At 36.1% G+C, this 24481-nt stretch overlaps 1 protein-coding gene across 2 annotated transcripts in view; it reads left to right on the forward strand.

The window, feature by feature from the left end:
* Nucleotides 1-24481, forward strand: part of LOC121380956 (polypeptide N-acetylgalactosaminyltransferase 5-like) — a 219654-nt gene that overhangs the window by 133037 nt on the left and 62136 nt on the right. The window contains exon 4 of one of the 2 annotated variants that reach the window (XM_041510005.1): nt 3572-3632. The gene's annotated coding sequence lies outside the window, so the exon portion shown is untranslated. Of the gene's footprint in view, nt 1-3571; nt 3633-14025; nt 14154-24481 lie in introns of those variants that run through there. The other variant, XM_041510006.1, reaches the window with a different exon arrangement.

The following is a 24481-nucleotide window of genomic DNA, read 5'->3' on the forward strand; positions in this document are numbered from 1 at the left end:
ATGAAGTGGCGACAGCAGGTTTCCTCTCTCAATATCTGTGTGGTCCTTAACCATGTTTCCGATGCCATTTAACTGTAAATAAAATGTGTTGAGTGTTGTTAAATAAAACATTTTCTTCCTCCAAAGATGTCTAATTGGTTGGTCAAAATAATGTAAGATTAGAAGGTGGGTGGGTGGGGGGGGGGGGGGGTTTTGGGGTTGGGGTTTATATTATTATTTTTTAAATTTTAATTCAGACAGTGATAAAAAAAAGTGATATGTTAAAATTCAGCGGTGTATCCACCAAACACACATTAATTCTTCTTTTTTTGAGACACATTAGCTGAGCATGCTGAAAACTGAGACCTCATCTGTAAGAATGAATTGGCTATACTGTGTCAATAGAAATGGTATTAATGGGATAATAAAGTTTAATTTTCACAAATTGGGATTTGAAACGTCCCGTCTCCTGAGAGAGATCGAAACAATCGGTCTACTGTCGGACGTAGGTGGTCTGGTTCAAAGCAGTGTTTGTATAATGACACACAGAACATTGTAAGAAATGGGAAGAAAACCTCACTGCTGCCACGCAAGCTATATTTACTGATTAGCAGAAGGGCATGTTTTATATGCAGTTGAATATACTGGGGCGGGACGTAGGTGGGCCCATTGGGCTATTTCTCATTCCAGACAGTGCACTACGACTGGTATATCAAAGGCTGTGGTATGTGCTATCCTGTCTATTGGATGGTGCATTTATAAAAATCCGTTGCTACTAATGGAAAAATGTAGTGGGTTTCCTCTCTAAGACAATGTCAAAATTACCAATGTTTGACATCCAATGAATAATAAATCAATGCTCTAGTGGTGTCTTTAAAGAAAACAAACTATAACTCTGTTTTTTGTATATGTTGTTAACATGGAGAAAACTGCATATGCTGCAGCATTTGCTAATACCAGTCATCAAGTCCTTTCTATAATTTAATAACACATTTTTAATATGAATTATTGTAAGCAAGCCAGTGTTAAGTAAAACTATTGCAAACTAAATTGATTTAGTCATTATCGGGAGGTGTTTTTTCTTCACAAAATATACATAAAATGTTGCTTTAAAATTGACCTAATTTTTAAACAACATAATTTGAATGTTTTCGTTACACTTTTTGCTGTTAATTGTACATTTTCTACAAAAATAAGCCATTGGTCCAAGGATATTGTTTTGTTTTATCTGGTGGATTTTTTATTCGGAAATTGGGAAATTAGTTTTTTTAATTAATAAACCCATAACAGTTTAGCTACAATATGACAAAATAGTGTACAACAAGAAAGAAAATTCTTGCTATTAAAGATTCTCTTAGAAAACTCTAAGACTGATACGACATGATGATTAACTTGTGAACGTGTAACAGAAATAAACTCAGAAGTATGTATTCCTATTATTAAGGTCTGTGATTGCATTATGATAATGTAAATATGATACAGAGGAATTTAGCCTGAAATGAATGGGTTATTTTCACATGTGGTTAAAAGATGTGAAAACGGCTGATGCTGTGCACATAGGCTGTTCCTTCTGATATAGCAGGAAGCAGCAAGGTATGTTTTATATGCACATTGTTACAGACAGGACAGTACATACCACAACCTCTGATGCACCAGTCTTGAAACACTGGTTGGATTGGGGGGAAACGTTTAGTCCACTGAGGTTGATCGATCCGGTGACCCATATACCTCAAATGAGTGCTCTACTACTGGGCTACATCCTGCCTTTGACTTCTTTGTCAAAGGTCATTTTGTGTGCTCGTCTGTCTGTAGCAGTACATATAAAAGACACCTTGCTGCTAACTGGTAAGAGTAGCCTGTGTGGCAGCAATGCATTTTTTCTCTTTATTCTCTAGACCAGGTATTGTGACTGCCAATATCAGACTCTAATAGACCTAGGGGTGGGAAATAACCCAGTGGTAAAGCACTTGCTTGATGCACAGTCAGTCTAGGATCGATCCCCGTCGGTGGGCCCGTTGGGCTGTTTCTTGTTCCAGCCAGTGGACCATGACAGGTATATCAAAGGCTGTGGTATGTGCTATCCTGTCTGTGGGATGGTGCATATAAAACTATTAAAAGATCCCTTGCTACTAATGGAAAAATTTTGCGGGTTTCCTCTCCAAGACTGTTAAATTACCAAATGTTTGACATCCAATAGCCGATGATTAATAAATCAATGTGCTCTAATGGTGTCGTTAAACAAAACAAAAACTTCTTCTTCTAGTAGACCTGTTTAAAATATGCTGGAGTTTTAAATAAACATTCCTTTCCTTGTATGTTTTGTAGCTAATATATAATGTTGCCCTTTACATGAAATAAATAAATATATATGACCACGGTATATAATGTTTCTTCACATCATCAGTACTTATAGATAACTGCCATATTTATTTCCTTCCCACACTGGTAGTTATTCTTCCCATTACACGAGATGTGTATGAGATATTTCATGGGTCCGGACATGTTGTCTGGTACAAATGTTCTAAATAATGCAAGCAGTGACTGCGCAACAGCAACTCTTCTGTTCTCTGAATGCTATCTGCTAGCACCATCAGGCTGCTGCCATGTATAGTACTATAGAAAGGGAAGGCAGTGTGATCGCGTGTTGATTGATGTACCATTACGAACCAAGCCATTTCCTTCAGACAGTTTAACATTTAGCAAATCCTCTACTTAGACTTTTACATGCAGACAGATAGTCATCTTAATTTAACAAGGCCAGTTGAGTTCTTAAAGAGATTATATACGTAATTTAGTTTGCAGTCCGTCAGTTCCATTAAAGACATCTTATTTTATTCCTCAAATGGTTTGTTTTTTGTTGGGTGGTTGCTCAGATGAGATGAACAGGAACAACTTGGTCTTACAGCATATTTTACTGCCAATCTGTTATTAGTAGATCTGACATAAGCCAAAGCTCTTTCGCATCCAGATGACCTTCTATCATCAGCATCATTCTGAATGCATTATGGCTGCTGTTTTATGTCAGCAGTTTTGATTGGTTGAATGGAAGGTCATCTTAACACATAGTAACACTGGCTTTAATAGTCGTATTCAACTTACTGTGCTAGCACAACATCAAGGCTACACAACCCTGAGTTATAACTTCCAATGCAGAATTATCTCACCTTGCCAGATATATATAGTACACCCACACATGGGCAGAACATATATCCTTGTTTTTGATTTCGCAGTCCTACATTACGGTCGTGTTTACGTGTAGCTCATAAAAACTTGTTCATTAGGCATTATTAAATTGAAGTGTTTTTATTTTTCTTCTTACGTTCTCTTTTCATTTACTACCACATATGAGGTCGGTTTAGGGTTTGTGCTCGGGATTTTAAAATGGCAAATGATATTTGATATATTATTGTTTTAATTTATTACTTTTTTTTTTTTTTTTTTTTTTTTTTTTTTTTTTTTAGATTGCTGTGCAATGTAACACACAGTAACACTGGCTTTCATTAGATATAAAGATGACCAATAAGATTTGACTTCATATACATGTAGATTAGTGTTGGGTGTAACATCAGTTTTATTTCCTTATCTTTTGTAGGTGTGCGTTTTTGTACAACAGACCTGTCTTGGAAATCATAGTGATGTGGTTTTGCTAACAGGTAAGTTTTGATACATTACTTATCCTGCTTCCTCTCGCTGTAATCAACTATTTCCTTTTTGTTTCACCATTTATGAAGTGAAAATGTGAGATATAGGCATTACTTTTCTGACGGTAGCGGTGGTGGTGGCGGTGATGGTGTCAACTTTTATGTGAAAGTTTAAGATTAAAGTGTTGACGTTTAGATCAGTTTCTGACAAACTGTATAACCTAGGTGAATGAAACTTGCTTCATAGTTGTATCTATTGGATATTCATCTTTGTGCACTGAACAAGTTCATAATGGTAGGTGAGACATACAATTCCTCACAAGTCGTCTTCTTGTCTTTTAAGGCCACTAATCTTCCCATTCTCATCACTTTTTTCCTTTCCGTCATCATCTTACTATCTAAATGCTAAAAAAACAATGTGTGGAGGTGTTATAATGGGTTGTTCCGTACTGAAAATGAAAATCGCCAAAGTCTTTAAGAATATATCATCTGTCTGTAGGCAGCTGGTTTCTTTCCTCATGCTTCAGATGGGTTGAAAAAGATTGTACACATGACGGGCAAAACCTGCTGCTGTTGCAATCTAATTAAAATTAGCTCCACTATTACATGTGGATCTAAAGACAGCCAGTTGGAGCTCATGTCTTACTTGCAGAATCCTGTCAGTGATTTAAAAATAATTTGAAAACATTCCGAATTATCCTGTTTCGTGTGAATTACGAATGCCTTAAAACATGTTTTATTTTATAAAATAAATAATTTGTAATGTAAAACTGAAGACTGATTTAGTTGGGGTTTTTTTATAAATAATTAAATAATTTTCAATGTAAAATTGAAGACTGATAACCCACCCCGTACATATTGGTATGGTTCGCTGTACTGCGGCCACTAAAATAGACTCGCCCGATATTTTTAGAATTTGTATGCTCCCAAATAACGTTATAAAAGGCGAAGTGTGATTGGTCAATATTTAAATTATTATTTACAGACGAAATGTTATCTGGACATTGGGGACTACGCAGTGTTGTTAGTTTTAAATCACTGGCAGGATTCTGCAAGTAAGGTTTTGATTGGTGGACATGAGCTCCAACTGGCTGTCTTTAGATCCACATGTAACAGTGGAGCTAATTTTAATTAGATTGCTGCTGTTGCTGCTGAACACGGCTGGGTGTCATGGAACATTATTACCGTTCACAATGCTTACACTGGGAGATGATAGGTTATCGGCCCGTATCAGTGACAGCGATTCCATGTTGCCGTCCTATCATCATATCGGTAGCCAAGCTTCTGCAAGCTGTATATATATATATATCTACGTTGATTACACATCAAACATCAGATGTCTGTGATAACACACTTACACTGGGTGGAGCTCCCCAGCATAGCTTTAGTCTTTGTCATCGTTTGCAGTTGTATGTCTGTATTGCCAAATGCTGTACTAGATTACACCCTTCCCATAGCTAAATGTCAGGAGTCAAAATACATGTATATATCTGAGCTGGTGTGTTAAGCAGCCTTGTTAAAATTAGTTTTGTTTTGTTTAATGACACCAAGAGCAAGCAGATTGGTTAATCAATCAATTTGTTACATGTCAAAAAGCCATGGTTTTAATATGAAACATGCAGATTGGTTAATTAATTAATTTGTTACATGTCAAAAAGCCATGGTTTTAATATATCGGGCGGGATGTAGCCTAGTGGTAAAGCGTTCGCTTGATGCGCGGTCGGTCTAGGATCGATCCCCGTCAGTAGACCCATTTGGCTGTTTGAGCCAGTGTTCCACAACTGGTGTAACAAAGGCCATGGTATGTACTATCCTGTCTGTGGGATGGTGCATATAAAAGATCCCTTGCTGCTAATCGAAAAGAGTAGCCCATGAAGTGGCAACAGCGGGTTTTCTCTCTCAATATATGTGTGGTTCTTAACCATATGTCTGACACCATATAACCATAAATAAAATGTGTTGAGTGCATCGTTAAATAAAACATTTCCTTCCTTCCTTTTTCATATCTTTCATCTCCCCCTTCCCCATTCATCCCCATCCAACATGATAGTACATATACAGTGAAACCTGTCTAAACCGGATCATGCTGGGAACTTAATATTTATCCAGTTTAGACAGGATCCAGTGTTAAAATTTAAGAGGGTCGCATTTTAGAATTTATACAATTCAGGACCATGAAACTTGGCCAGTTTTAACAGGATTCTGGTTTGTTCATGGTCCAGTTTAGACAGGTTTCACTGTATAACCTTATGTGACCCAGGCATGAAGATGTGAGGTAATTGTATGCAGCATGTTTCCTGAAACACCCAAAAATAACCAAGCTCATGCTGTTTTACTTAGCATGCAATCCTTGCCAGGAAAGGTGGGTGCTCATTCCCACTCCCCTGACACGCCTGGTAAGATTTATGACAGTTTGCAGACCTTCGTTTTGAAGTGCACCAGTGCAATGGTAATTTCCTGCTGATGAGTGTGAAAAACAACAAACATTACACTTACAGGGCCGATTTCATATGTCTGGGTTATCTGTCTGGGTTATCGGTGGGTTTTGGAAACATATGGGTTAAACCTAGGTTAATGTTTACTGTGCATTTCACATGTCTGGTTTTCAGTAACCCTAGTTTAACACTGGGTTGCAGTTGTATTGCTTGTTTAAACCTGCCCTTGAGATAGTTTTTCACTGGGTTTCCTCAAAGTAACTTTTCTTCATAGAAAATTTCGCCAGCAAAATGGTGTTTTACATCAGTATCGCAGAGCCAATATTAAATGTGAACATATTTTCAGAGACCATTTTAACCCACTACAGTAGCAGATAAAGGGTGGGGGAACATGGGATTCGACCCCCCCCCCCCTCTTTTAGACAAGATGCCCTTTGATCTTTTTTAATTTTCTTTTAGCACAACTGTATATAGAGAATAATATATGAGTGGCCATTAGATACCATTTGTCTTACAACAAATTGTTTTAAAATGTATCTTACGAGCGAAAGCGAGTTGGATACGTTTTTAATCAGCAAGTTGTAAGATAAATGGTATCTAACGGACACGAATGCATTATTTAATTTCTTACATATCCTCAAAAATCAGGTTTTAAGCAAATTTTAACATCTTTTTCGACTAAAATTTGTTTACAGCCCTTCCGCTTGTAGCTAAGTTACGCGTCACAGACAAATAATTGTTAAGTTAACTATACATCACAGTGTACTTGATTTCGACTGTTCTGTTTTTCCATTGGATGGATGGCATTGGTGATCTGGACATCACCTAGGAGCAGCCAGTCATATGTCTTAAAATTGTTAACACACGTACATGTTAACAGGTATGTGTTATAAAAAATAACAAATGATGTTCTCACCAATGGGTGTGTAAGAAAATTAGATCTACCCCTTCACACAACAATTATTCACCATGTTCGTGGCAAACAAACAACAAAGCACCTGAGATATATAGATGATAATAAACAAGATACCAGTTATTAAAAAAAAATTAATGAGTGGAATAATTTTTGATAATAGCTGATATCTCATTTATTATTGTATTTATTACCCCAACTATTTTTCTTTAAACGCCTTTATTTTAGACGCACATGCACGTACATGTATAAAAACGATATAAAGCACTTTACACACTGTTCTGAGTATTGCTATTGCTTTGTATTTTAATCACACTCACAGATAATTTTCAAAAACAAAAGTTATCGTTATTCTTCTAAAAATATATATAATGAATTGCATTAAAATGACATTTTGTTATAATTTTAACACTAAAAACAGAGTCATAAACACAAATTCTTTAAACGTCTATCACAGACTGCAGTCTTATAATGACATACTTTCGTGTTTGTCTCATTTCAATAAAGGGGAAAAAAGGCGAGATAGGCCTACAGGTTTGAAATTTTAACAAAACATCTCGTTACTCTCAGGCGTACGGGTCCCTTTTTTGTTTTGGAGTTGGGGGGGTGGGGGGGGGAGGCTGGGTTTTTTTACCCAATTAAAAGGGAAATACCCAATTCTGGGTAACAACGTTTATTCATCTGTGCATTATTACCAACAGCTATGTAGGGTCCTGTATGCATTTTACGTGGATTATAACTAATATTGTGAGTAGAATGATGGAAATACACAGTGAAATGTTTTCAGGCCAGCATATTTTGGCCAAACATCTCCATCATTTTTGCCCGAATATGGTTTGTCCCAGACTGTGGGGGGGGGGGGAGATAGCTGACCCCCCCATCTTGTACGCGAATGCTAATAATATACTAGCAACGAGTTTGAACTACAAAGTAATGAAGTGTAAGCTATCCCTCGCTTATATTATGTCCTTTTCTAGATCTGCGGGTAACCAAATGTAAAAAGCGTGGTTTTGTAAACACGGGTAATGCCCGGGCACAGACGAACGTTTTTTAATGCATGCGTCTGCGTTAAAAAATGCAAGACTCAACGCAGACAGATGTGTGTCGTGTGTACCTACCTGCGATGCATTCCTGCGATCCACTGACGATTTCTTTTATTAATTAATTTATTTATACTTTACTCTAGGAAAAATAACAAAGATTAAATGTAATTTATTAATACATTTTAAAACATAATAAACTTTATTTAAAACATTATGTACAATATACTATTACGATATAAATCTTTCTTATTTCACAATTGTTTGTTTTAATTATTATTATTAGGCATAGTACAATGAATGCAATAATTTATATTTTTTAATTTCATCTATTTAGAAATGTCATTAATTACACATGCCTAGTCTTTGTTTCAAAGATGAGCAGTTGGAAATTATTTGTGTTGAAACATTTACATGTTAGTCATTTTTAATGGTCGACCGGCCTCGGTGGCATCGTGGTTAGGCCATCGGTCTACAGGCTGGTAGGTACTGGGTTCGGATCCCAGTCGGGGCATGGGATTTTTAATCCAGATACAGACTCCAAACCCTGAGTGAGTGCTCCGCAAGGCTCAATGGGTAGGTGTAAACCACTTGCACCAACCAGTGATCCATAACTGGTTCAACAAAGGCCATGGTTTGTGCTATCCTGCCTGTGGGAAGTGCAAATAAAAGATCCCTTGCTGCTAATCGGAAAGAGTAGCCCATGTAGTGGTGACAGCGGATTTCCTCTCAAAATCTGTGTGGTCCTTAACCATATGTCTAACACCATATAACCATAAATAAAATGTGTTGAGTGCGTCGTTAAATAAAACATATCTTTCTTTCTTTTTTAATGGTCGGGTCTGTTTTCACAGTTCTATTCATCACTGAAACCAATAATTGTTAATTTCGTTATATACAGATATATAGACAGATGATTGGTCAATATAAAAATGTGAACGCAACGCAGATGCAAGTAGCCGCATACATGCGTTTTTAGACGGACGCGGCAGGAGATGGATGCATTTGTGCGTCTAAAATCAAACATGTTTGATATTTTTAAAATCGACACAGCGCTAAAAAATGCAATACAGAGGGGGTCGCACACGATGCGTTTTTACTGCGTTCGTACGGATACGTTAATTAACGCAAGATTCATGCGTTAAAAAAACACTTGTCTGCACCAGGCATTAAACACACACATGTTAAATGCACCATGGATGTACGTGTATCTGAAATTCTTTGATTTGTAATAAAAGTCTTTTAAAGTCTTTAAATTCTCACAAATCATAGCCAAAGCAATGATGATGTCTTTTACAGCTGCATGCATTTGATATTTTCCAGTTACAAGGTTTAATTTGTCATGATGCATGTAAAAAAGCTAAAATTTTCACCATGGACAGCAACATAAACAAAATGATTTAGTATTTTTATCACATTCTATTGTCTTTGACCATTGTGTAAAAGTCTTTGAAAGTCTTTGAAAATGGCAGGTAAAAGTCTTTGAAAGTCATTGAATTTGTTTGGTCTTTAAGGCTATGAACCCTGACTTAACAAATAGCACATGTACAATAATTTTGCACATTAATAGAAACTATTTACATAATCAGCATTTTAAAACTTTATGTCCCTACATTTACTTTATAAAAAAAAACTAAACCAAAACAACCCAACTTTATTAATTAATAATGTTTGGTTTTCACTCGCTTTGGCATTTTGATGAGTCCATTTTTTTCACTCACCTAAGCATTTTGAGGTGTGCGATTTTTCACTCGCCTTGGTTTTTGCAAAAACTAAGCTCTGAATTAGACTACTGGATGTCAAACATTTGGTGATTTTGACACATAGTCTTAGAGAGGAAACCTGCTACATTTTTCGATTAGTATCAAGGGATTTTTTATATGCACTATTCCATTTAGGAAAGTGGGAAATTGATTGCTTTGCAATACAAATTTGAATACATTTCATTTGAAACTTTATCTGATTGCTCACCTAGCACCATTTCAGGAGAGTGATCTTCAGCTCGCCTTGATTTTGCTCAAGGTGAAGACTGGAGAAGACTGTTGTGGTACTGTATCCAACACTAGGAGTGTGTAGCCTGAGGGAAGCTGAACTTGGAGTTCCCAAGTGGTCATGCACCCTTCCGGCTACGGTAATTGAGTCCAGTGTTGCCTGACATCAGTGTGGACATGACGTTTTAATTATCTTACTAAATTATATTGCAAATTCCAGCCACTCTCAAACTCATATGACTCCCCTGCCACACACACACACTCTGGTGTACCAGACTTGGTGAACATGAAAGGATTATTTTATTTTAATATTAGTGACAGCACAGCTTATTTTAAATTACAACTATCTGATATAGGCATGGGTATTTTGGCACTTGGCAGGGGTGGGGGAGTTAGAGAGAGAGAGAGACTGACAGAAAGACAGACAGAGAGACAAACAGACAGACAGACATAGCCAGAGAGCCCGAGAGAACCAGCTGCCACCACAAAAATTAATGATACTGTAAAGCAGCAAGAGATCTTTTAATGATAAAACAAGCAAGCAATATTCTATGTTTTATATATTTAATAACAGATTAATTAAATTTTTTTTTAGAAAAATACTAAACTGCCTGTTGTGAAATACATGAATAATGAATACTCTGAGTACATAATTATTATACCATAACCTTTGTCGTACCAGTACTGATTGGAATTGGGGGGAAACCTGTTTCCTTAAAAAAATTATCAATCTTACAACCCATCAAACCTCTGGCAAGATCTCCACCACTTAGCTCCCCCACCCACCCACCCCCATCAATGATATGCACCTGATAAAGTTATGCAATGAAATTAAGATGTTTATCAGTGAGAAGCAGTGCATCTACATGGTACCTGTCTAACAGCTGTGAATCCCACCACAGAAAGTGTGTTAATCTTTCTGCACCATGTGGCACAGTTGGCGATTACAGTAAACTGGACTCCCAGGAGGGGCATGCATCACAGGACTGGTTAGGGGAAACATTAGCATCTGTGCCTCCAAGGGTCGAGGTGAAGGGCAGCGGTGTGTGGTTCAACACAATTAACACTGTCACAGTCCCATGTGCAGCTGGTGGCCAGATCCACGGCCATTTTATTGGCTTCTTCTTACTAACAAGGTTAAAATGAGCTGAGGGGTCGCTAAACAGATACATGTCCTAGAATGGACGTGTTTCCATTCCTTTTCTTACTAACAAGATAGCAAGAAGGAGAGGATTGTTTATTTATAAAGACATTCCAACATTCTAGATAGCAGTGCATTGTTCAGGGAACATTAGCGGTGCAATTCGCTACACAAACTCCAAAGATTGCTACACAAGTCTAAAACATTAACCAGTAGCTGCTAATCAATTTTCAATTGACTAAAAATATTGCTAATCAGGATTTTAAAAACAAAATGTTACCTGTTGTTTAATTAATCATATTGGATGTCAAAACTTGGTAAATCTGATACACAGTCTTTTTGTTCATTTTGACACGTAGTCTTGAGAAGAAACCCACTACATTTTTGTAAATTAACAACAAGGTATCTTTTGTATGTACGCTCCCACAGACAGGATGGCACATACCATGACCGTTGATAAATCTGTCATGGGATGGGGAGAAAAACCCAATGGGCCGATTTCATATGTCTGGGTTTCGAAACACCAGGTTATATCAAAACCTAGGTTTAACACTGGTTTACGTTAAACGCTGAAAAACTTGACCTAGACCTACACCCATGGTGCATTTCACATGTGTGTGTTTTACCCGTGTTTACAAAACAACGCTTTTTACATGGGTTACCCGCAGATTTGGAAAGGGACATAGGCAAGGAATAGCTTACACTTCATCACTTTGTAGTTGAAACTTGTTACTGGTGTATTATTAGCATTCACGTTCGAGATGGGGGATTAGCTACTTCCACCTCTCTCTCTCTCCCCCCCTTCCCCCCCCCCCCAAATGTGGAGCAAACCTTCATATTCTATCAAAAATGATGGACATATTTGGGCAAAATGAGCTGGCCTGAAAACGTTTCACCATGTATTTCCATCATTTTACTCAAAATATTAGTTCTAATCCATGTCAAATGTTTACAGAACCCTACATAGCTGTTAGTAATAATGCAAATATGAATAAATGTTTTGTTGTTGGCATTTACCTTTAATTCTAACATAATATAAAATAAAAAAAAGAAAGATAGGACGCATATGCGTGAGGGCACTGAGACAACATTTGGTCAATTTTTCAAAACTGTGGGCCTGTACCGCCTTGTTCCCCCTTTATTAAGACAAGACAAACACGAAAGTATGTCATTATAAGACTGCAGTCTATGATAGACGATTATTGCTTTGATACCGGTGGTAACTGATCAACTTCCAATGCTGGGACTTCCCGTTTTCGTGCAGTTCATGCACAATGAAGAAATTAATTTTTTTACTAATTTAGTAAATAACTATATTTATTACCCTAGTGACCACTTATAACAGGGAAAATATGGAAAATATTTTCTCAGTGAGAAATATTCTGCAGTGGTGTGACGTACAATATTACTGGATGATTTGACACTTACAAACCAATTACTTTGTCGGTACTAAATATAACATCATCACAATTTGGCAAACACACAAAATGATGAGTTTGTGTTCACGACTGTTTTAATGTTAAATTTATAACAAAATGTAATTTTGACGCAAATCATTATTTTTGAAAATTATCTGTGAACGTGATTAAAATGCAAAGTTATAGCAATACCCAGAACAGTGTGCAAAGTGGTTTACATCATTTCTATAGCCTACATGCATGAGCATGTGCGTCTAAAATAAAGGCGTTTAGAGAAAACATACATGTAGCTGGGGTAATAAATAGAATAGCAAACTCGGTACCGTTTGTTATCAAATTTATGTTCCAAGTGAAATACTTTTCATTTGTCACTCGCTAAAACTCGCGACAACTAAAAATTATTTGACTCTGGACATAAATTTGATAATAACTGGTATCTCATCTCATTTATTATCCTCTATATATCTCAGGCGCTCTGTTGTTCGTTTGCCTCGAATACAGTGAAGGGGTGGATCTAATTATACAGTCATGCTAAAAAAAGGCAAAAGGGCATCTTGTCTAAAGGGGGAGGGGGTTCGAACTCCCCCTACCCCCACCCTGTATTCGCTTCTGTAGTGGCTTCAATTGATCTCTAAAATATGTTCACATTTCATGGTTCTGCAATACTGACGTAAAACACAATTTTGCTGCTGAAATTATCCATGAAAAAAACATATATTGAGCAAACCCAGCGAAAAACCACCTCAAGGGCAAGTTTAAACAAGCAATACAATTGTAACCCAGTGTTAAACTAGGATTAATGAAAACCAGACATGTGAAATGCACAGTACACATGACCCAGGGTTTAACCTAGGTTTAAACCATGTTTCCAAAACCCACCAATAACATAGACATATGAAATCGTCCCAATGTGTTTCCCGAGGAGGTTTGATCCTATATGACCCAAGCACCTCAGGCAAGAGAATCTCCTGACTGAACTAAATCGTGCCCAGGATGTGATAAGTGCACATCATGGTTTTAATATTCTCTTCGGTGGCAATTAACAACAGACTGACTGCTGCAAGAGCATGGCTTTTACATAATTTATGGGACAAACCCAGAATAGCAGTTGTGGCAGTTGGGGGGGGGGGGGGGGGGGGGGGTGAGGAGGTAGTCAAGGAGGTGTGTGTGCTTACACACACAGCCATATACATGTATATTCTGTTAGTATATCAAATTATATCATCTGAACTTATCATCTGTTACCGAGTCGTTGCCAGTTTAGACAATCTTAATAAAAATCAGTTTCGGGGGAACTGACTTGAGGGCAGTCTATATCTGAATGGAGGAAAGTGCAAATCAAATAATTGTGATTTGATCAGAATACATCTGCCGAGGCGGTGGCCCACAGTGGGTCTGATATGATAGGAATCTGCTGTGGAAAGGCTGGGAGGCATCAGCCCATGCATCAGCCAGCGCATCGTGTTTGCCACCAGTAGTCTGAGTAGACTGGGAGCCAGTGCGACTGTCACTGTGTGAGCTGCACCACTACTCGTGTCTGTGCTGATGTGTGTTCGGTCTACTGTTTTGAGAGCCACATTCAAAGTGTAAAGTTTGTAAGTTTATACATCTCCACTGAGTAGTTTTGCTGCTCGCTATTTCTGTTTGTGTACAGGAAACGTGATTTTTTTCTGATATCTGGTAGGTAAATTTACCATTAGGTGGATCGACTGAACATTACTAATAATCAGTGTATTGTTTTGATAATTAAAATTAATACTTTTTACAAAAAATGTTTGTTGATTTCTGGATTTTTTTGTTTTATTTAAAATGTATTCAATTTTTGTGTTAATTATATTGAAGTGGGAACAGAATATGTGAATGTAAATTTGTATTGTTTGTACACATTACTTTAATTGCAGATACCCACAGTTGTTAACAAAATTGACAAGTCGTAAACATGCATTAAGGTCCATACTCATGACTTGGGGCGGGGGGGAGGACCTGTCTCAACATTAATCCAGTTTGCAGTATACAGGATATAGTACCTTTTTATCACTCTATATGTAATGTATTAATCCAGTTTGCAGTATACAGGATATAGTACCTTTTTATCACTCTATATGTAATGTATTAATCCAGTTTGCAGTATACAGGTTATAGTACCTTTTTATCACTCTATATGTAATGTATTAATCCAGTTTGCAGTATACAGGATATAGTACCTTTGTATCACTCTATATGTAATGTATTAATCCAGTTTGCAGTGTATAGGTTATAGTACCTTTTATGTTACTGTAATCTATTAATCCAGTTTGCAGTGTATAGGTTATAGTACCGTATATCACTCTATATGTAATGTATTAATCCAGTTTGCAGTATATAGGTTATAGTACCTTATATCACTCTATATGTAATGTATTAATCCAATTTGCAGTATATAGGTTATAGTACCTTATATTAATACAGTTTGCAGTGTATCGGTTATAGTACCTTTTATGTTACTGTAATCTATTAATCCAGTTTGCAGTGTATAGGTTATAGTACCTTATATCACTCTACATGTAATGTATTAATCCAGTTTGCAGTATATAGGTTATAGTACCTTATATCACTCTATATGTAATATATTAATCCAGTTTGGAGTATATAGGTTATAGTACCATATCACTCTATATGTATTAATCCAGTTTGGAGTATATAGGTTATAGTACCTTATATCACTCTATATGTAATGTATTAATCCAGTTTGCAGTATACAGATATAATACCTTATATCACTCTATATGTAATGTATTAATCCAGTTTGCAGTGTATCGGTTATAGTACCTTTTATGTTACTGTAATCTATTAATCCAGTTTGCAGTGTATAGGATATAGTACCTTATATCACTCTACATGTAATGTATTAATCCAGTTTGCAGTATATAGGTTTTAGTACCTTATATCACTCTATATGTAATGTATTAATCCAGTTCGCAATGTATAGGTTGTAGTACATGTAGTACATAAGTAATGAAGCTCAGATTTCACAGTTTCTTTGTGTTATTGTCTCGCCTTTACAAAATAAAAGATGAAATGCAGGTAGTACTTGACTGACAGTGGATTCCTCAGCAATCGCAGCTGATCAACTTTTACGTTTATCTCAACATCAAAGTTGCATGTCTAGCTCCATTTCTCACAAACTGTAACAGTGTAAGTTTTACATTAGTAAAACTTGGTTTACAGTTTATTATATTAAAAATTTAATTTAATTTATTTTAAAGTTTACAATTTTTTATTTATTTATTTATTATTATTATTATTTTTTTTATTTTTTTTTTTTTTTTATTATTATTCATTGAGATGATCATCTATGGATGTAACTATCAGTAACATGGAATAAGTTTATGGTAGGTGACACATGTAATTTTGCAGAATTTTTGTGTAAAATGCATTCAATATTTGTGATAATTATACAGATTGTGTTGGTTTGTGTACTACTGTAAAAAGCACAGTGATTTCTGTAGGTTGGGATACAGTCTTCGCCATGAGCAAAATCAAGGCGAGCTGAAGATCACTCTCCTGAAATGGTGCTAGGCGAGCAATCACTCTCCTCAATAAATGTATATGTACTATTTACTAAATAATGCCGGGAGGTATTACACTTTGTCACCATACTCGTGCCGTTGATGTAGTTTGTGACGCTCGCTTTACAAATCCCTGTATTTTGCACATAATTTGCACCAAACAAAATTGACGTAACTTCTACCACTTTTCTCTGTGATTTTGTAACCAAAATGGTCAGTCATCGGCTATGCTTTAAATATTTTCAATTCCACAGAATTACCTTTTCCCGCCATTGAAAAAACACACACGCACCCACTAATTCAAAACACTTCGGTCGATATCGGACCGTTGTAATGTCTCATTCGGAATATCTCGGCCCGTCACGATTTCTCTGGTATTAGCCGAGATGTTCCTAGTTGTGATGTTCGTAGATTCTGTCGAGGAGTTCCGAATGAGTTTCCGTGATAACGGTGCAAACAAAGAGTTTCAAAGAAAAACATCATTTCGAGATTGTTACTATGCAAATAAACACAACAGTTCACGATAGTTACTACGCATATTTATTTGTGAGATAGTTTTTTGTGTCCAATTTGTGAGATAGTTTTGTTGTGTCAGAATCATAGAGAAAAGGAGCTAGAAGTTAAAAACATTTAATTAAAAGTTTATTGCAAGGCGATCGATTCGTAGATCGCCTAAAACTTTCCAGGCGAGTGTGGAGGCGAGCGAGAGCGATCGCTCGCCTTTCCTGGCGAAGACTGGGATATAGCTCAGTGCTACTGTTAGAGCGTTTACCTGAAGTGCAGTGGGGTGTCGGGTCCATCAGCCTTGCAGATCAGTTGAGTTTTCATTTCATCTCCAGCCATCCCTGCAGCTAGTACATCAAAGACCATGTCAGATACTCATCAGACACCATGGTGTGTGTGTTCCTGTATGGAAAGGTGCAAATACAAGATCCCCATCAAACTCCACATAATTAAGTAAAACATTCCTTTCTTGTTTGGGGCGGGACGTAGCCTAGTGGTAAAGCATTCGCTTGATGCGCGGTCGGTCTGGGATCGATTCCCGTCAGTGGGCCCATTGGGCTATTTCTCGCTGCAGCCAGTGCACCACAACTGGTATATCAAAGGCTGTGGTATGTGTTATCCTGTCTGTGGGATGGTGCATATAAAAGATCCCTTGCTGCTAATCGAAAAGAGTGGCTCGTGAAGTGGCAACAGTGGGTTTCCTTTCTCAAATTTGTGGTCCTTAACTATATGTTCGACACCATATAACTGTAAATAAAACCGACCGCGCATCAAGCGAACACTGTACCACTGGGCTACATCTTGCCCCAATGTTACAATGAAGCAGGGCTTCTAGATTATGGTAGTGATATTCAATGTTGGGCTAGTAAATAACTACTATTGCCATGCCCAACGGCTAGTAAAAAAACAAAATTGTCTAATGTTGCAGTTAAGTCTATTTTGTAAATAGGAATATCCTGCCCCCACTCCAACCCCCCATTGTTAGTGTTTTTAAACTCAATCTCCCTCTTTAGTTGACATTTCTGATTATTACTATTATTTAGTAAAATTAAAGTAGGACTAGTGAATATTTAATCGTGGCTAGTAATTTTTTTTAATCACTGATCCTAGTGGATTTTATAAAAATTCTAGAAGCCCTGAATGCAATCTGTTTTTTAATTATGAATATCCTGCCCCAACCACAAAATGTTAGTTTTTTTAAAGCTCTATCTCCCTCTTTAGGTAACATATCTTATTATTACTATTATTCAGTAAAATTGTATTAACTTAAAGTAAAGTAGGGCTAGTGAATTTTTAATTGTGGCTAGTAAATTAAAACAAAAATCACTGATCCCATGGCTAGTGGATTTTATAAAAATTCTAGAAGCCCTGGTTTCTGTGTACATCTCGTCCAATCAGCCAGGAGATAAGTGTTTCCGTTAGAAATGTCAGTGTATAAATTTGAAAAGCTTGATACAAATGTCAGTGTATAAAGTTGGAAATGTGGATAAACTGATACCTGTATGTGAGAATCTAAGACCGTCAGGATAGCAAGGGTTTTTATTTGTTGTAACAAACGGACGGACGGACGGGCGGGCGGACTGAGAATATATATATATATATATATATATATATATATATATATATATATATATATATATATATATATATATATATTCCCATATTGAGTCGTTAAACTTGTTCTGGGTGGGAGCCGGACGGACGGAGAGAGAAAGATATATATATATATTCTGTATTGAGTTGTTAAACTTTTTCAATGAATAGTTAATACATGTATATATATATAATATATATGTAATGAATATATATGATACGAATATGTAATCTATATATACGATATATATATATATATATATATATATATATATATGTGGTAGCCTTGGTTACTGTGATGGTCTGTAATCATAAATGTATGTTAGTTGTTTTTGTTTTTTAGGGGTATTTTTTCTTTCTTGTTTTTTTCTTTCTTGTTTTTTGTTTTTTAGGTTTAACAAAAAAAGAAATAAACATTTACATTCATGTACATACATAAGAAGACTGGCTGTTCTGAATTGATGATCAAAGTAAACAAACTTATGACCTTATTCCAGATCATATAGTACCCGCAATAGGTGCACGAAGTAGCCCAGTGGTATAATACTCGCCTGATGCACAGTCGGTCTAGGATCGATCCATGTCAGTGGGCTCATTGGGTTATTTTTTGGTATATCAAAGGCCATAGTATGTGCTATCATGTCTGTGGAATCGTGTATATAAAAGATCCCTAGCTACTAATGGAAAAAAGTAGCGGTTTTTTTTGTCCAAGATTATGTTAGAATTACTTAATGTTTGACATCCAAAAGCCGATGATTAATAAATTAATGTGCTCTAGTGGTGTCACTAAACAAAACAAACTTTAATTAACTTCATCTTTAGTACCTGTAGATTAAAATGATTAAGAAACAAATGACGGGTCAATCCCCACTGGATTATTTTCTTTACATACACCAGTGCTTCACAAACATACTTAAACAATAGAAGCAAATATGATAGTTGGATATAGAACTCTAAAATTATCAAATATCACAATTAGCATGATTCACTCCCATTAATTGCCAATTGCTTAGTAGATGTTGTCATGTCCTATCCTCTTTTATTACCCATATGGTTAAAAATATCTTTATACATGTAAAAGTGATATGTCCCACTAGAATGCCAAGTGGGATGTAACACTTTGACGTCACACGATGACGTCATCGATTAGCACACTACAACCTTACAGGAACGTCAGTTAAGATCGATTATGGGTAATAAATAGGATATTAAACTCATGTTTATTTCCCCACGTGAAATAATTTTCCTTGTTACTTGTTAAAGCTCATGACTTAAAAATTATTTCACTGAGGACATAAACACAATATGAAACTGAAGCTTGTTTAATATCCTGTAAATCTCATACCCTGCTGTGCCCTGCCCTTTCCTGTCCTTTTGTCTTGTCTCATTTTGTGTCGACTCGTCTCCTCTCTATCCTTTCAACATTATCTTTTGATTACAAGCTAATGAAAATATGCATGTACATTACTTCCCTTTGCAAATCCGTAATCTAGCCAGTAATTTTAGAAGTAAGACTCGTCCCCAGTTCAATTTCTGGAAATTAGATTCCGTGTAGGTTTTCATCTCTTTGTTAAACAACTGCATTAATGTGTTTTTGCATTTGTAAATTTATAATGGTTTTTGTTCTGTTGGTTCAACGAACTGGTTTTTATTTTTTCTTGTTTTTTTTTTATTTTTTCTTGTTTTTTTTTTATTTTCTGTTTTTTCTATGATCAGCGTCATGGCCTTACATAGTGTTTGGCAATTGTAAAACCCAGCACGGACGGTTATTGGATTCTCTGCAGGGTTTGTCGTTATTAATTTTGTAAAACACTCGCTAATATGTAGCAAGTGGGAAATTTCCTCTTCAGAAACTTATTTTTCCACATGTAATCACTGTGCATGTACTTCAAAGGGATGTTGGTCTTTCTAATCGAAGCAGGAGTTTCTCTGACCAATTAAGTTTTTCTCAAAGAGCACTTTCTTCTTGCTCACTGTTGGTAGAGTCGTGATCAGCTCATTGCTCTCATTCCCAGTCAGGCAGTCTGTAGTGCCTAAGCTAGTGCATTTGAGGCTGGTGGATGCTGGGTTCTCATCCCAATACTGACTCCAACATAGTGTGCTGCAACTTTTAACTGGATATAAAGATCATAGTAAACCAAAATAAACTAATTAATAAATTAATATAACGTAAGTTTTCAATTCAGGGGTACACATTTTTGTTCTGAATCTTGATGATTTTACCAATGTTAAAAATAGATCACTGATTGAAGTTTATTTTTTATATATGTATATTTTAAACATTTAAATTATCTATGTTATGTGAAATTGTGTTAGAATAATAAATGCAGAGAACAGCAGAATGATGTCACAGAAATGATCACAAGAGTCTTCAGTCTTTTTTTTTTCTTGGTGGCTACAGTGACATTATACAGTGACTATTTTAGGAAGACTAAGTTGAATTAGCTAGGTTTTTTTGTGTTTGGTTAAACTATAAATGCCAGTTTGAGTGGTACAATGATAGTGTTCTGTGAGACGGATCTTTAAGATGGCTGTATGAACTTTGTCAGAAGTGGAGGCTGCAATCTCGAGGTTCTAGACATTGACATTTGAGAAAATCATATGTGCTGATTGCTTATCTGTATGCATGTAAACCATAAATATTTGTACCAAGTCCATCTGTATTCCATACAGCAGCATTATTAGCTGGGCTGTAGTATTGTATAATAGGCCTATACCAGATCAGTTATTTCTTGGTTGGTGATGAAATGTTACTCACGATGCCTGGAGTTTGTTACCGGAAATTGAAAGCTTTGTTTGCTGATTTCATATCTTCAGCTCTGATATGGGGTTCTTTTCAAACATCTCCAGTGATTTCCTTTCAAGCCACCGTGATGTTTACTGGAGAGATAATCTCTATTGATTCCAGCACATCTAGGATTTGTCAGACTACCAGGAACAAATCAGAAATGGTTCTATAGCTCTGCACTGCTTGAAAAGTGTTTGGTTACAGAATTGTGCCCCTTAGTAAATAGATCCATCTGGGTTGGGGTTTTTTGTTTGGTTTTTTGTTCCATTCCAGCCAGTAGTCCCTGTCTGGTAGATCAAAGGCAATGGTGTTTGCTGTCCTGTCTGTAGACATGTGAATCTCTCTCTCTCTCTCCCCCCCCCCCCCCCCCCCCCCCCAATTTGTTGCTAATATCTATTGACCAGACTTCTCAATTACAATATTTAGAACATCTAACAATTATATTATTTAAACAATCTGTTTTTTGTACCAGATTCAAAGCATACAAATGTTTAACGCAAAAATAGTTGAAACTGTACCTTGTAGAAATGTTGGCTTCCATTGCATCTTAAGTAGACTCATGATTTGTGACCCTGCTCAACCCATTGGGTACAGTTTTAACTGATCTGATGCATGGATGTTTTCCATTTTCGCAACATACTAATTGTTTCGTGCACTATTCTACTTTTGTAGATGTTTTTTCTGACACTCATCTCAAGAAAATCAATTCTTGGAGTGAACTTTAGCGAACTCCAAAGATTGATTTTCTTGAGACGAGCGTCAGAAAAACCATCTATAAAAGAACGAGTGCCAAAAATATTTTCTAGTTCAATCAGTCTTATTAACTAATTAACCAGTGAAAAGGGTACATTGCCATCTAAGACAGGTTTTTTAGCACAGCTTTCTGGCACCGTTTTTTGAACTAGAAATATAGATCTAGCTGAGGCTGTTCTGAGTTGTACTCAAAGACTTCATGTTAAACAGGTAGCTGATTAAAAAGCTTTAGCAGCCAAAACGTCATGAGATGACATTATATACACAATGTACATCTTGATGACATCAACACTGACGTACTACACCCAGCCGAGTTTCAATTGACTGGATTGAGGTGTTCAGTGCAGAAATTACACAGCTCTTGTATCAGTCAATTATTTCTCTATTTGTAGACAGTTTTCAGAGTTACCCTGTATTTTCTGTGTGTTTAGCACGTCAGTTTCTCCAACATTGTCATTCAATTACAAATAACCTGAGACTAATGATGGTTGCAAGACAGTGGTGTTAGGTATGCAAAACTTCCAAGATTTGCATTTCAGTGAAAAACAGTACCGTATTTTCCCATGTATTATGCGCACCGGTGTATAATGCGCACCCCCCACTTTGAACGTTTATTCCAAGAAAAAAAACATGAACCACAATATAATGCACACCGTTTTTTCAAACCACAAAATCGACAGTGAATGCAAGATGTACCGCTTTCCCCGTCACCAAAATTAACGAAAACTTCGGAAAAGCGAAAGAAGCGGTATATTCAAGAAACCAAGAAACAAAACTCAAGTTAGGTATTTGAGTACATAGACCTACATGTCACATTAAACAAAGGCTAGTACTTGCGTACTTACATGTCACAGACTCACACGTGCATAAATCAAAACAAAGTTATATACCCCATACACTGTAAATGACTATAAATATATGAAAACAAAAATATAGCATATTACATTTCGTTCTCGTGGCTAACGTGAATTCGCGAGATTTCTAAATTTATAATAGTGTGGTATATTTCCGGTTTGCCGGAAATGGCCGAATTAAATCTCATGGAAATTAAAAATATTTACGGTCCAGTTTTGTCATTTTTGTGCACTTTTTGGAGAGGCATGGATACTTTTGTAGATTTATTTAGCATTTATTACAACCATCACAAGTGAAATGTGATTTTTAAGAGGGTTTTGGCGTTTCGTTGTAATGAACACTGTCAATAACCTGTAAAGTACCGTAAACTACCGATCGGCGAATTTTCATGGGTGATCGCTGGACATTTTTAAAAGAAACTTTTTCTATTGCTATGTACAGTGCGCATAATACACGGGAAAATACGGTATTACTTTTAATTACTGTAAACTGATCTGCAACATGTTGTTTTTAAAGCTAAACATCAAGGTGCATTTCAGACTTTAACGAGGAACAAATTACATAAAATTTACATTAAAAAAATAGATATATTTATAAAATACATGATACAGAAATAGGTAATATTGTTATAAAATGGTTACACTTTAATTTTTCTCTTTTGAATACCATTGGATATTTGTATTGGTTACTGTGTACTGATGGAATAATTTTTAAAATGAGAAAAACTTAATTTAATAATGGTCTTCACATGTGAAGGAAGAACATCAGTATCACATTTCTTTTCCATCGGCCAAATGTAATAATTCACCTGCTGATTCCCGTTTGAAGACAAGATGCCATAAAATGGGATGTGACCAGGTTTAATGTGTGTGTATTATACATGTTGATGGTTGTGTTTAGTGGTAGTGAGATCATAGAAGTAATCAGAACAATCCCCCATCAATAGCATCCTGTAGTCAGCTTAACGGTAATCTTTAACAACTCCAACAATACATCATTCTGCTGAACGAGTTGGTTGCTTTGCTATGTGGACTGTAGACAGTTCTAACACTTACATAATAGTATACCACAACGGACATTGAAATAGGCAAACAGTAAAACATGATGATGATGATGATGATGTTGATGATAACGGTGATTGTGATGGTGTTGATGATAATGGTGATGATGATGATGGTGGTGGTGGTGATGATTGTGATGATGATGATGATGGTTGTGGTGATGATGATGATGATGGTTGTGGTGATGATGATGATGATCTTAGCGTGTTTTTGTCCAATTATGGTTCAAGCACTTAAGAATCATGACCACACAACTGTACAGGATAGGTTTAATACTCTATGGTCTGTTTTTTGTTGTTGATGGTTCAAATTTGGTTTTAGAAAGGATCAATTGAACCATTTGACATTACATATTTAGTTTAGGTCTATTTGCATTGAATGATTTTGCACAAGAAATAGTTTCTGACATGATCAATGTTTCTTTGTCAAGGAAGTTTATCTGAACATAGTTCAGAGTTTAAAATCTCTTTTAAATATAACTTACTATTGTTGTGACCTTTGTGATCTTCTTTGACTAGAAAACTAATTGGCAAAGACATGTGATAACCTGAAAAATAGAAACTTAAACCATTTGAAAGCATTTGATCATATCAGTTTTGGAGATGCACTCGTTATATAGTCTTGAAGCTGCAATTTGAATACAAGTACATGTATGCTAAACAAAACCCAAACATGGCCATATTGCTATGGGTACAATTTTTAAAAAAACAAGGGAAAAAACCAAAACAAAACAAAACCCAAACAATCGGTGGGACTTCTTGCACACAAAAGCCATATTCAAACTCCTGGATTACAACATCTGCAATTAAGAAAAAATCTTA

The sequence above is a fragment of the Gigantopelta aegis genome, chromosome 9, assembly GCF_016097555.1.
Source record: "Gigantopelta aegis isolate Gae_Host chromosome 9, Gae_host_genome, whole genome shotgun sequence".
NCBI lineage: Eukaryota > Metazoa > Mollusca > Gastropoda > Neomphalida > Peltospiridae > Gigantopelta > Gigantopelta aegis.